Raw genomic sequence first — 14,679 nt, 5'->3', positions numbered from 1 at the left:
AAGTTGCCTGTTTTTCATTGTAAGAAATCAAAGGCCACAGAAAACTGACTCTGCTGCTGTTAGATTGAGTCAGTTCATCAGAGCCATGTTTGGTGGAGCAAGCTTTTAATCCTAGCAGGTGAACCTCTATGAGTTCCCGGCCAGGCTGGTCTACATAGAACACCTTTTCATCCTGATGCTAACACCCAGCTGGAGTGGCATTATTACCAGAATAAACTGAAAGGAAAAGCAGGTGCACATAAGTTCTTTTTTTTTTTTTATTAACTTGAGTATTTCTTATATACATTTCGAGTGTTATTCCCTTTCCCGGTATCCGGGCAAACATCCCCCTCCCCCCACCCCTTCCTTATGGGTGTTCCCCTCCCAACCCTCCCCCCATTGCCGCCCTCCCCCCACCAGTCTAGTTCACTGGGGGTTCAGTCTTAGCAGGACCCAGGGCTTCTCCTTCCACTGGTGCTCTTACTAGGATATTCATTGCTACCTATGAAGTCAGAGTCCAGGGTCAGTCCATGTATAGTCTTTAGGTAGTGGCTTAGTCCCTGGAAGCTCTGGTTGCTTAGCATTGTTGTACATATGGGGTCTCGAGCCCCTTCAAGATCTTCCAGTTCTTTCTCTGATTCCTTCAACGGGGGTCCTATTCTCAGTTCAGTGGTTTGCTGCTGGCATTCGCCTCTGTATTTGCTGTATTCTGGCTGTGTCTCTCAGGAGCGATCTACATCCGGCTCCTGTCGGTCTGCACTTCTTTGCTTCATCCATCTTGTCTAATTGGGTGGCTGTATATGTATGGGCCACATGTGGGGCAGGCTCTGAATGGGTGTTCCTTCAGTCTCTGTTTTAATCTTTGCCTCTCTCTTCCCTGCCAAGGGTATTCTTGTTCTCCTTTTAAAGAAGGAGTGAAGCATTCACATTTTGATCATCCGTCTTGAGTTTCATTTGTTCTAGGTATCTAGGGTAATTCAAGCATTTGGGCTAATAGCCACTTATCAATGAGTGCATACAATGTATGTCTTTCTGTGATTGGGTTAGCTCACTCAGGATGATATTTTCCAGTTCCAACCATTTGCCTACGAATTTCATAAACTCGTTGTTTTTGATAGCTGAGTAATATTCCATTGTGTAGATGTACCACATTTTCTGTATCCATTCCTCTGTTGAAGGGCATCTTGGTTCTTTCCAGCTTCTGGCTATTATAAATAAGGCTGCAATGAACATAGTGGAGCACGTGTCTTTTTTATATGTTGGGGGTTCTTTTGGGTATATGCCCAAGAGAGGTATAGCTGGATCCTCAGGCAGTTCAATGTCCAATTTTCTGAGGATCCTCCAAGACTGATTTCCAGAATGGTTGTACCAGTTTGCAATCCCACCAACAATGGAGGAGTGTTCCTCTTTCTCCACATCCTCGCCAGCATCTGTTGTCCCCTGAGTTTTTGATCATAGCCATTCTCACTGGTGTGAGGTGAAATCTCAGGGTTGTTTTGATTTGCATTTCCCTTATGACTAAAGATGTTGAACATTTCTTTAGGTGTTTCTCAGCCATTCGGCATTCCTCAGCTGTTAATTCTTTGTTTAGCTCTGAACCCCATTTTTTAATAGGGTTATTTGTTTCCCTGCGGTCTAACTTCTTGAGTTCCTTGTATATTTTGGATATAAGGCCTCTATCTGTTGTAGGATTGGTAAAGATCTTTTCCCAATCTGTTGGTTGCCGTTTTGTCCTAACCACAGTGTCCTTTGCCTTACAGAAGCTTTGCAGTTTTATGAGATCCCATTTGTCGATTCTTGATCTTAGAGCGTAACCCATTGGTGTTTTGTTTAGGAAATTTTTTCCAGTGCCCATGTGTTACAGATGCTTCCCTAGTTTTTCTTCTATTAGTTTGAGTGTGTCTGGTTTGATGTGGAGGTCCTTGATCCACTTGGACTTAAGCTTTGTACAGGGTGATAAGCATGGATCGATCTGTATTCTTCTACATGTTGACCTCCAGTTGAACCAGCACCATTTGCTGAAAATGCTATCTTTTTTCCATTTGATGGTTTTGGCTCCTTTGTCAAAAATCAAGTGACCATAGGTGTGTGGGTTCATTTCTGGGTCTTCAATTCTATTCCATTGGTCTATCTGTCTGTCTCTGTACCAATACCATGCAGTTTTTATCACTATTGCTCTGTAATACTGCTTGAGTTCAGGGATAGTGATTCCCCCTGAAGTCCTTTTATTGTTGAGGATAGCTTTAGCTATCCTGGGTTTTTTGTTATTCCAGATGAATTTGCAAATTGTTCTGTCTAACTCTTTGAAGAATTGGATTGGTATTTTGATGGGGATTGCATTGAATCTGTAGATTGCTTTTGGTAAAATGGCCATTTTTACTATATTAATCCTGCCAATCCATGAGCATGGGAGATCTTTCCATCTTCTGAGGTCTTCTTCAATTTCCTTCTTCAGTGTCTTGAAGTTCGTATTGTACAAATCTTTTACTTGCTTTGCTAAAGTCACACCGAGGTACTTTATATTATTTGGGTCTATTATGAAGGGTGTCGTTTCCCTAATTTCTTTCTCGGCTTGTTTCTCTTTTGTATAGAGGAAGGCAACTGATTTATTTGAGTTAATTTTATACCCAGCCACTTTGCTGAAGTTGTTTATCAGCTTTAGTAGTTCTCTGGTGGAACGTTTGGGATCACTTAAATATACTATCATATCATCTGCAAATAGTGATATTTTGACTTCTTCTTTTCCGATCTGTATCCCCTTGACCTCCTTTTGTTGTCTGATTGCTCTGGCTAGAACTTCAAGAACTATATTGAGTAAGTAGGGAGAGAGTGGGCAGCCTTGTCTAGTCCCTGATTTTAGTGGGATTGCTTCAAGTTTCTCTCCATTTAGTTTAATGTTAGCAACTGGTTTGCTGTATATGGCTTTTACTATGTTCAGGTATGGGCCTTGAATTCCTATTCTTTCCAGGACTTTTATCATGAAGGGGTCTTGAATTTTGTCAAATGCTTTCTCAGCGTCTAATGAAATGATCATGTGGTTTTGTTCTTTCAGTTTGTTTATATAATGGATCACGTTGATGGTTTTCCGTATATTAAACCATCCCTGCATGCCTGGGATGAAGCCTACTTGGTCATGGTGGATGATTGTTTTGATGTGCTCTTGGATTCGGTTTGCCAGAATTTTGTTGAGTATTTTTGCGTCGATATTCATAAGGGAAATTGGTCTGAAGTTCTCTTTCTTTGTTGTGTCTTTGTGTGGTTTAGGTATAAGAGTAATTGTGGCTTCGTAGAAGGTATTCGGTAGTGATCCATCTGTTTCAATTTTGTGGAATAGTTTGGATAATATTGGTATGAGGTCTTCTATGAAGGTTTGATAGAATTCTGCACTAAACCCGTCTGGACCTGGGCTCTTTTTGGTTGGGAGACCTTTAATGACTGCTTCTATTTCCTTAGGAGTTATGGGGTTGTTTAACTGGTTTATCTGTTCCTGATTTTATTTCGGTACCTGGTATCTGTCTAGGAAATTGTCCATTTCCTGAAGATTTTCATGTTTTGTTGAATATAGGTTTTTATAGTAAGATCTGATGATTTTTTGAATTTCCTCTGAATCTGTTGTTATGTCTCCCTTTTCATTCCTGATTTTGTTAATTTGGACACACTCTCTGTGTCCTCTTGTTAGTCTGGCTAAGGGTTTATCTATCTTGTTGATTTTCTCAAAGAACCAACTTTTGGTTCTGTTGATTCTTTCTATGGTCCTTTTTGTTTCTACTTGGTTGATTTCAGCTCTGAGTTTGATTATTTCCTGCCTTCTACTCCTCCTGGGTGTATTTGCTTCTTTTTGTTCTAGAGCTTTTAGGTGTGCTGTCAAGCTGCTGACATATGCTCTTTCCTGTTTCTTTCTGCAGGCACTCAGCGCTATGAGTTTTCCTCTTAGCACAGCTTTCATTGTGTCCCATAAGTTTGGGTATGTTGTACCTTCATTTTCATTAAATTCTAAAAAGTTTTTAATTTCTTTCTTTATTTCTTCCTTGACCAGGTTATCATTGAGTAGAGCATTGTTCAATTTCCAAGTATATGTGGGCATTCTTCCTTGATTGTTATTGAAGACCAGTTTTAGGCCGTGGTGGTCCGATAGCACGCATGGGATTATTTCTATCTTTCTGTACCTGTTGAGGCCCGTTTTTTGACCAATTATATGGTCAATTTTGGAGAAAGTACCATGAGGAGCTGAGAAGAAGGTATATCCTTTTGCTTTAGGATAGAATGTTCTATAAATATCCGTTAAGTCCATTTGGCTCATGACTTCTCTTAGTCTGTCTACATCTCTGTTTAATTTCTGTTTCCATGATCTGTCCATTGATGAGAGTGGGGTGTTGAAATCTCCCACTATTATTGTGTGAGGTGCAATGTGTGTTTTGAGCTTTAGTAAGGTTTCTTTTACATATGTAGGTGCCCTTGTATTTGGGGCATAGATATTTATAATTGAGAGTTCATCTTGATGGATTTTTCCTTTGATGAATATGAAGTGTCCTTCCTTATCTTTTTTGATGACTTTTAGTTGAAAATTGATTTTATTTGATATTAGAATGGCTACTCCAGCTTGCTTCTTCTGACCATTTGCTTGGAAAGTTGTTTTCCAGCCTTTCACTCTGAGGTAGCGTCTGTCTTTGTCTCTGAGGTGTGTTTCCTGTAGGCAGCAGAATGCAGGGTCCTCGTTGCGTATCCAGTTTGTTAATCTATGTCTTTTTATTGGGGAGTTGAGGCCATTGATGTTGAGAGATATTAAGGAATAGTGATTATTGCTTCCCGTTATATTCATATTTGGATGTGAGGTTATGTTTGTGTGCTTTCATTCTCTTTGTTTTGTTGCCAAGACGATTAGTTTCTTGCTTCTTCTAGGGTATAGCTTGCCTCCTTATGTTGGGCTTTACCATTTATTATCCTTTGTAGTGCTGGATTTGTAGAAAGATATTGTGTAAATTTGGTTTTGTCATGGAATATCTTGGTTTCTCCATCTATGTTAATTGAGAGTTTTGCAGGATACAGTAACCTGGGCTGGCATTTGTGTTCTCTTAGGGTCTGTATGACATCAGTCCAGGATCTTCTGGCCTTCATAGTTTCTGGCGAGAAGTCTGGTGTGATTCTGATAGGTCTGCCTTTATATGTTACTTGACCTTTTTCCCTTACTGCTTTTAATATTCTTTCTTTATTTTGTGCGTTTGGTGTTTTGACTATTATGTGACAGGAGGTGTTTCTTTTCTGTTCCAATGTATTTGGAGTTCTGTAGGCTTCTTGTATGCCTATGGGTATCTCTTTCTTTAAGTTAGGGAAGTTTTCTCCTAAGATTTTGTTGAAGATATTTACTGGTCCTTTGAGCTGGGAGTCTTCACTCTCTTCTATACCTATTATCCTTAGGTTTGATCTTCTCATTGAGTCCTGGATTTCCTGTATGTTTTGGACCAGTAGCTTTTTCTGCTTTACATTATCTTTGACAGTTGAGTCAATGATTTCTATGGAATCTTCTGCTCCTGAGATTCTCTCTTCCATCTCTTGTATTCTGTTGGTGATGCTTGTATCTACGGTTCCTTGTCTCTTCGTTTGGTTTTCTATATCAAGGGTTGTTTCCATGTGTTCTTTCTTGATTGCTTCTATTTCCATTTTTAATTCCTTCAACTGTTTGATTGTGTTTTCCTGGAATTCTTTCAGGGATTTTTGCGATTCTTCTCTGTAGGCTTCTACTTGTTCTCTAAGGGAGTTCTTCACGTCTTTCTTGAAGTCCTCCAGCATCATGATCAAATATGATTTTGAAACTAGATCTTGCTTTTCTGGTGTGTTTGGATATTCCATGTTTGTTTTGGTGGGAGAATTGGGCTCCGATGATGCCATGTAGTCTTGGTTTCTGTTGCTTTGGTTCCTGCGCTTGCCTCTCGCCATCATATTATCTCTAGTGTTACTTTGTTCTGCTATTTCTGACAATGGCTAGACTGTCCTATAAGCCTGTGTGTCAGGAGTGCTGTAGACCTGTTTTCCTTTCTTTCAGTCAGTTATGGGGACAGAGTGTTCTGCTTTCGGGCGTGTAGTTTTTCCTCTCTACAGGTCTTCAGCTGTTCCTGTGGGCCTGTGTCTTGAGTTCACCAGGCAGCTTTCTTGCAGCAGAAAAGTTGGTCTTACCTGTGGTCCCGAGGCTCAAGTTCGCTCGTGGGGTGCTGCCCACGGGCTCTCTGCAGCGGCAGCAACCAGGAAGACCTGTCCCGCCCCTTCCGGGAGCTTCAGTGCACCAGGGTTCCAGATGGCCTTTGGTGTTTTCCTCTGGCGTCCGAGATGTGTGCACAGAGAGCAGTCTCTTCTGGTTTCCCAGGCTTGTCTGCCTCTCTGAAGTTTTAGCTCTCCCTCCCACAGTATTTGGGTGCAGAGAACTGTTTATATGGTCTGTTTCCTTCAGGTTCTGGCGATGTCTCAGCCAGGGGTCCTGCCACTCCTGGGCCCTCCCCCACGGGAGCCCAGAGGCCTTATACAGTTTCCTCTTGGGCCAGGGATGTGGGCAGGGGTGGGCAGTGTTGGTGGTCTCTTCCGCTCTGCAGCCTCAGGAGTGCCCACCTGACCAGGCGGTGAGGTCTCTTTCCCAAGGGGTCTGGGAGCAGAGAGCTGCTGCAGGCCTGGATCTGCGGGAGTGGGACCTCCGGCAAACACAGGACGTGCCCGGTCCTAGATGAACTCTGCCTCTGTGTGTCCCGATCTCACCAGGCAGCACTCTTGTAGCAGACAAGTTGGTCTTACCTGTGGTCCCGAGGCTCAAGTTTGCTCTCGGGGTGCTGCCCAAGGGCTCTCTGCGGCGGCAGCAACCAGGAAGACCTGTGCCGCCCCTTCCGGGAGCTTCAGTGCACCAGGGTTCCAGATGGCCTTTGGTGTTTTCCTCTGGCGTCCGAGATGTATGTACAGAGAGCAGTCTCTTCTGGTTTCCCAGGCTTGTCTGCCTCTCTGAAGGTTCAGCTCTCCCTCCCACGGGATTTGGGTGCAGAGAACTGTTTATCCGGTGTGTTTCCCTCAGGTTCCGGCGGTGTCTCAGCCAGGGGTCCTGCCGCTCCTGGGCCCTCCCCCACGGGAGCCCAGAGGCCTTATACAGTTTCCTCTTGGGCCAGGGATCACATAAGTTCTTTAAAGCTATAGTCCTCCCATGGATGGTCTCTGAATGTTGTTGTTGGTGTTGGTGCATTAGAAGTAAAATTGGAATTGGAATAATTAGCTCTTTGAAGGCTTTAAGAATGCTAGTGACTGTAGAGAGAGTATCTTGTGTATTTGTATGGATAGATCACCTTTCAGTTAAAAAAAGTTATGGCCTATAGGAAAGGGTAGAATAGAAGGTGGGACATCCAGGAGGCAGAAAGAATTCTGGGATAGAGCCAGGTGGGAGAGATTTGCCCTGGAAAATGTGACCAGACAGACTCCTGGTTCCTGAGCACAGGTAATGAGCCACATGGCAGAATATAGATTTGAGTAAGTGGGTTAGAATTGTCAGAGAAGAGTCTAGCTCTATGGCCAAGGTATTTGTTAATATATTTTGAGTCTCCGTCTTATTTCTGGGATCATGGGGCTGGGAAGAAGAACCGGGTCCAGACTTCTAGAAGTGACAACATGAATCCAAACAAAATCTAAATCTGAGCAATGACCAGTGTATAGTTTTGATTTCTGGAACTGGAGGATGATGTTCACCTGGAACTCAATCCCAACTTAGGTTGGGAGTGAAAGCATGATTTTTTCATATTAACTAGATGAGCTATTAGCGATGTGGCTTATGTCACCGTGCAGACACTGAAGTTTATGTTCTTCAGTATTTTTTAGAACTTAAAAGCAGACACCATGGTACCTAATCTCGGCTTTCAGGAGATGACACCAAGAGAACAGAACTTTCAAGGGAAGGCTACAGAGCAGGGAACCCCGACTCAAGGAAGGACACAACCACTATTGTAACCAGAGTCTAAATGCCTCATTTGAGTGAGTTGGTTTCTTAGAAAAAATATTTCCATAACTGTGTTGGAATATTAGTCTCTTTACAATCACAAGATATTCATTTGTTATACTACCCTGCCTTACAGTTCCAAAGAAATTGGCAAGTCTTTCCCATTGGTTTCCTTGTAGAATAAATTGTAAAACCACAAATATTAAAAAAAAAATCATTGTTTTAGGAACACATTAGCGAGAAGAAAGACATATAGCACAGTAGAAAGGATCTAGATTTTGGTTTTATCCCAGTTACTTCTGTTTCCTGTTTTGTCAGATTTAAAAAAACAATGGTTATTTTAGAAATGACCCTGTTGAGGCAAAACAGAATCTGGCCATCTGGATTTCTTTTCGGGAATTAGTCTTTCTTGGTTGCCATCATCTGCTTACACGGTGCACCAGGAAGGGTGATTGTAGACACACATTTAAAATTTATATGTGTATCAGTTTTTCAAGTTTTCTAGGGCTCTTAATAGCAGTTAAATGTTTTCAGAAAAGTTTGAGATTAGTGATTTGTGTCAGTAGATCTTGGGATAACTTCCTGAGCTTGTTGAGTCTTTGTTTCATTGCTTGTGGTCAGTTTCTTCAGCATACTTGTGTACCATGTTGCTTTTTCTTTCTGAATTTCCTACTTCGTATTATTAAATAGATAAAAATTTAAGTTCTAGAAAGTAAGGGATGTGTAACTGAAGGAAGTACACAGTACGTGTCCCATGCTGAACACTAAGAAAATACTTAGTGAACATCTGTCAAAATGAGGGAAAAAAAACTGTTGTGCATGTTTGGTGGTGTTTCTAGTTCCTTTGTTGCTCAGTCTGGTGGGTAGACTCCAAGTCAGCTGCTTGTTTTAGTAGTCTGCATCTAGATTTTGACCTGGGTAGGTGCTTGTTCTTTGAAAATAGCAGGAAACTAATCTTCTTTTGTCTTGCTTTCCATCACTGGCTGGCCAAGCCTGGTTTTGCAGCAGAATATTTTCTTTGCTTACTTAATTAGCTGCATCTTATTAGCTACTGGATTTTTAAAATATTTAACATCCTTTTATAATTCATATCTTTTTCATTTCTTTTGGATGGACCACCAGAAGTCAAATATTAGAGGAAATGTTTAAGTTCCAGAAAATGAAATATTCCTTTCCTGTAAAAAAGTGGTCATAATACCTTGATACTATATTCTTGTTTTAACTTTATGACATTCATTTTTGTATCTTAAGGTCTTTGATACATTTGGAGCCTGTAAAAGTATTTGCTAGATATAAAATGACTAGATTGTCGTTTACTAAATTTACAGCCAAACCTGTGCCTAAAACTCCTTTTCCAATGCCTTTCTTCCACTTTTTTTCCAATATCACATTCTCTGAGTCATTATTAGACATTGCACAAAAATTAAATGTACTAAGAGTCATTTTAGAAGTTAGTATCTTTGACTTCTCACATTAGCTCTATAATAATTAGGTCTAATATTGACTTGTATTGTTAGATGAAGCATCTTTCGTGTATTTTGGAAACTGATTTCTTGTTCCTTACATTAAGAAATTAGGTCAATGTAACCAGAGCATTTGATCCATCTGTGACTTCCTTTGTGTGCTGTTTCCTGAATCATCTCTTTGATGATTCTGTTTAGAGCTATTTAATCTCTGCACATGTTTGGGGCCTTTTACAAACCCTTCCTGGATTCCCAGGATGCAGATGTTTTCTACCCTCTTAGCAACTTTACTTTTCATTCTACAAGAGCAACAATTTAAATTCTATTGGTCACAGACTGACTCTCAGTGATTCCTCTTTCACAATTTTGTGTCCTGGTCTCTGATTTCTCCAACTATTCCTCCACATTCTTTCTCCATGTGCTTGTCTAGTTTGCCCTCCAGTGAGGACCGTGTATCCTTGCATTTCCACGAATCTCACATAGAGTAGATCACTCTGCTAGTGGAGAGACCCATGCACTCTGCTGCACTGTGGAAAAGGTCAGCTAGCCCAGTGAAGAGGAACACTCTGGTGTTGCCTCTCAGGCCAGGGCAGTGAGGGTGCATGGCCCACACTCAGTAGGCAAAGATGAACTTTGCATAATTTCCAAGTGAGACTCTTATTTTAAAAGTCTTTAAAATATAAAGGTCATGTAACTTCCTTTTAAAGCTTAATTCATGGTTGTAACTTTGGAATATAATATATCATGGCTGTTGTCTTTGTTTAGTGGCATTTTCTGTTGGTTTGTTATTGATAACCCTTAAATTCTTGCAGATTAAATAGTGGACTGTTGTGAAAACACTGGATAATCTGCTCAGTTTGTCTTGAGTTTGTAAAAATGTGACACGTACTTACATTTCACCAGAAGCCATAGCTATGGGTGCTAGGATCTGAAAATATCTGTATGGGCTGTGTATTAGGTAAAGATGTTGATGGTTATTGGTCAGATAAGGAAAAGTTATTGGTGGGGTTGGTGTGGTGCTGCTTGTGTTTAAATGCTCCCTACCCACTGGCTCCCAAGATCTGGAAGCCCTGAGGAGCAGATCCTCAAGTACCCCAAGTGATGCTTTGTAAACTTTGCTTCTTAGTTTAACTCATCAAAAATGGATAGAGTCTGTGATTAGGCAATAGAAGAAGAAAGGTGGGAATTGAGGATGGAGTGGAGGGTCTCAAGAGAGAGGAGAAGGGGGAACAAGAGAGGAGACCAAGGGAGGAGGAAGCCACCATGTGAGGAGATGGACCCTGAGCATATGACCTGGAAAAAGAGCAAGTAAGAAGGGACATTATGGCATGGAAATAGGTTAGTATAGCTGTAAACCTGCCCAATTATGCTTATGACTTGTAAATAAAGTACCTGGATTGTGTGTCTTTTATTTGGACTAGTTAGAGTGTTTAATTCCTTTTATAATTGGTGCCCTTGACCCTGAGATTAAGTCTCATGCTCTACTGAAATGAAGTTAGATATTGTACTGTGTATTTCTGGTGGTGCAATAACTTTGCTGTTTTTCATAGAGCATTGAGGTGTTTCAATATGTGTGAAAAAGAGGCAGTGAGTAGTTTTTTAAACTATGTGCCACTGCAGTGTACACAGAATAGCTTTGTTTGGAATTAGCTAAAGTGATAGGTTTGGGTCTTGCTTTACTAACAGTGTTGTTTGTAGCAGAAAAAGTTCTATAAAAGCACACATCATGCTTAACCTAATAGTATTATCCAGAGCAATGACCACTTTCTTTAATATACTCATCCATTATTAATGGACTTCTTTATGGTTCAGGTGCCGGGCACATTTATACATCTGGGTGAGATTGAAAATTTGGTTTGGATATTACAAATGCTGGTAAGCTGTTTTTCTATCGATACTGGAATTATGTTCTGTAAAGCAGTTACTACTGAATAAAATTGAGCTCAGGTTTTTAGTTGAAGGTGCACTTGTTTCATGACAAGTAGAAAATAATGCTGTTAGACTGTTTTTACTTGTGCGTAAAAGAAAAACTTTAATGTTTAAGATAAAGTGACATTATAGTATATAAAAATGTTTATATAATGTGCATATATTTGTGTGTGTGTGTGTGTGTGTGTGTGTGTGTGTGTGTGTGTGTGTGTACGCATGTATGTATGGATGTAGTGTATAGATGAAATCATCAAGCTACACTGACTTAGTTTCTGGATATGGGAAACAGGGAACCAAACTTTCTAAAAACGATTAGTAAGTTTTTGTTTAATCAAATGGCTGGCAGAAACTTGAAATTTCTTTAACATATTAGTTTTAAGTTCTATAGAAAGTTCTTTTAGGAAAGAAAAAATAACCATTCCAAGAAACTTCTTTTCTGTTTTTCCTGTTATAGTGAGCTGAATAGTTCTCCTAAGCAAGTAGGTGGACTTCATCCTCCTTACCATTTTCACCCTTGCTTACCCCAGGGACTGTCTGACAAGGTAACAGAATGGTTTACATTTATTAAAACATGATACCGTGAGTTTATTGTGACACGTTTTTGTCTGAACACTGCTGAAGAATAAAAAAACAATTTTACTAGTTTTTGTACTAAGTATAGAAGTAATGGCCATTCGCGCAGGTGTTTGGAACCTAAATATTTACACCTGAAAATAATAGAAACCATATTTCCTTAATAAAATTTAAGGAAAACATATTTTAACATAATGATTAAATCGTATTTTAATGCAGACCTAATATCAGATTCATCAGTAAGAATCCCGATTCTACGCAAAGAAATTGAATTGATTCTGTTTTTTTCAAGAGATGAAATTGCTTCTTGTGGCTATGAAGGCAGGTATGGAGAAACTAAGTGAGTTCTATTTCTTAATGGATAGTTGATTTTTTTTTAATATTTTTAGAAAGATTAAGCCTCGCAAGTCAGTGCTACAATTTCCACTTATGAAATATATATTACAAAGGAAATATTTTAGTCTGAGTCCTTCATCTATACTACCATGTAAAGAATTTTAAATAACATAATAGTCCCTAGTGATCCTCTAATGAAAACCATAATAATAGTAATAGTAATAGTAATAGTAATAGTAATAGGCATTGTCATGTTTAGCATCCTTCAGGTATAAAATGATAAGAAATTGAAAGCTACATTTTTCTTTTTCTTTTTCTTTTTTTATTTGAATGGCATTGGCGAGGCCTTATTTGTCAGTCTTTACAAATAAGAAAAACTCGCCTCACAACTGTTCATAACTGCCCTTCTGGGCAGTATGTCTCTTCACGGACACAGTCACATACATTCAAGAAAACACACAGAAAATTAAGCTGAAACTCAATTTCCTTCTAAATTAAAAGTAAATGATTTTCTACCATTGCTGATGACCAATGTTGGCGTCTGTGTGGTGGGTAAAATGAAGCAGGCAACCTTCCAATGGGGGTCAATGGTTAAAGCTATTGATGGGGGTGGATCCAGACACCTATGGGGATGCTGCCACAGGCAGCCAGCGACTAGAGATGTTACTCAACAGACAGTTTCTGAGGGAGCAAAGCTTAAGTTACTGGGGGGTTGACACTCTCTATGATCAGCGAAAAACCTATGAACTCTTAACTTCTTGGGGTCAGTGAGAAAGAACAGGGAAGAGAGAAAATTCTCTCTCTCTCCCTCTCTCTCTCCCTCTCTCTCTCTCTCTCTCTCTCTCTCTCTCTCTCTCTCTCTCTCTCTCTCTCTCACACACACACACACACACACAGAGTTGATGTTAGAAGGAACAGTGTTCCAGCCTATCATACACAAGCCTTAAGAGATACACATAGTTGATGGATGCCCTAACCCTTGTGCTTTATTATTTGTACCATCACTTATATATCCCAGCCAAATCTTTCAAGCAGCATTAAGTTGCAATGTAATTGTTTTAGTTTTCTTCTAGACAAAGACAGGAGTAATTATTTCATTATTTATCCTTAAAAAGTATTCTTAAAAGACTCACAGATCTAACCACTTATATAAAAATCAGTCATATCTACTTTAAATCCTCAGAATGAGTATCTACTCAAGAGCAATTCTTAATAAATCTCACCAGGAAGCTGAGGGCAAAAATGTGTATAAGAAATCAATTGTTAGTGCCAGATATGTTGGCCAGTGAGTGATTTGAGGCACCTTAGAATTTTCCCATAATTCTTAGATTATGAGGAACATGCTGGCAGTGAACAGAGCAGAACTCCATAACAGCATAACAGCATCAAGTCCTCAGGACACATAGCTCTCAGGACACATAGTCCTTGGAGCTGTCACACTGAGTAACACCCACAGGACTGTGGTGATCGGGGCGGGGGGTGGGGTGGGGGGTGCATACTACATCCTATCTCCATTTTAAACTTGATATTTAAATAGTTTATTTCATTTACATGAAAAACGCATGAAGCTTGGGATTTGCTTCTCAATAACTTAAGAGTTTTCTTATTTGTTTGTAGGTCTCTGTGGTGATGTGAATATTAAGAAAATCCCAGAAGCCACTGAGTACTAACAGAGTATTATTTATTCTTCTGCTCTTAGCAAGAGGGCAAGAAACACCTGTAGCTGTTTCTTAAGCAGGAATATGTGGGGGTTGGGGATTAAGCTCAGTGGTAGAGCCCTTGCCTAGGAAGCACAAGGCCCTGGGTTCAGTCCCCAGCTCAAAAAAAAAAAAAAAAAAAGCAGGAATATGTTCAGTGAATTTCTTTAGTGTTTTACAGTTTTCATGGCACACATTCCTTTGTCATATTAATTTCAAGTATTTTGTTGTTGTTTTGTTTTGTTTTAGTTTCTTGAGAATAGTATTGTCCCCTTGATTTCTGTGTTTGTCTTTTGTATATTAAAAAGGATACTGATTCCTGTGCTTTAACTCTGTGTTTTTCAACTTTTATCAATATTTATCAGCTCTAGGAGGTTTTTTTATGATTTAGTTTTTATGTATAGAATTTTAAACCTGAAAATAAACATATATTGATTTCTTCCCTTCTCATTTGTATTTGCTTCATTACCTTGACTTGTTTAATTGCTTGACCTAACACTGTAAGAAGTATGTTGAGAAGTGAGAAGAGTGAGCATCCTTGTCTTGGTCCTGATTCCAACACAAGTACTTTGAATTATTCTCTCTTTTGGGTGACTTTTGCTGTATATTGCCTTTATCATGTTGAGATAAATCCCTTGTATCCCTATTCTCTGCAAGACTTTCCTCACAAATGGAGGGTGTATTTTATCAAAGGTCTTTTATGTATGAAATAGGGTGGTACTTGTACTTATGTGGTAGATTATGT

General features: G+C 39.7%; 1 protein-coding gene across 1 annotated transcript in view; it reads left to right on the top strand.

Moving 5' to 3' along the window:
- The window catches only part of LOC148005599 (nidogen-2-like), a 47,368-nt gene extending 32,988 nt beyond the window's left edge, over positions 1 to 14,380 (top strand). The window contains exons 5-8 of the mRNA XM_087551466.1: positions 11,212 to 11,274; positions 11,783 to 11,870; positions 12,121 to 12,226; positions 13,855 to 14,380. The gene's annotated coding sequence lies outside the window, so the exon portion shown is untranslated. The remainder of the gene's footprint in view (positions 1 to 11,211; positions 11,275 to 11,782; positions 11,871 to 12,120; positions 12,227 to 13,854) is intronic.
- Positions 14,381 to 14,679: the final 299 nt, after the last annotated feature.

The sequence above is a fragment of the Rattus norvegicus genome, chromosome 5 (genome assembly GCF_021556685.1).
Source record: "Rattus norvegicus strain SHRSP/BbbUtx chromosome 5, alternate assembly SHRSP_T2T, whole genome shotgun sequence".
Lineage (NCBI taxonomy): Eukaryota > Metazoa > Chordata > Mammalia > Rodentia > Muridae > Rattus > Rattus norvegicus.
This window is presented reverse-complemented; position numbering and strand designations above follow the sequence as displayed.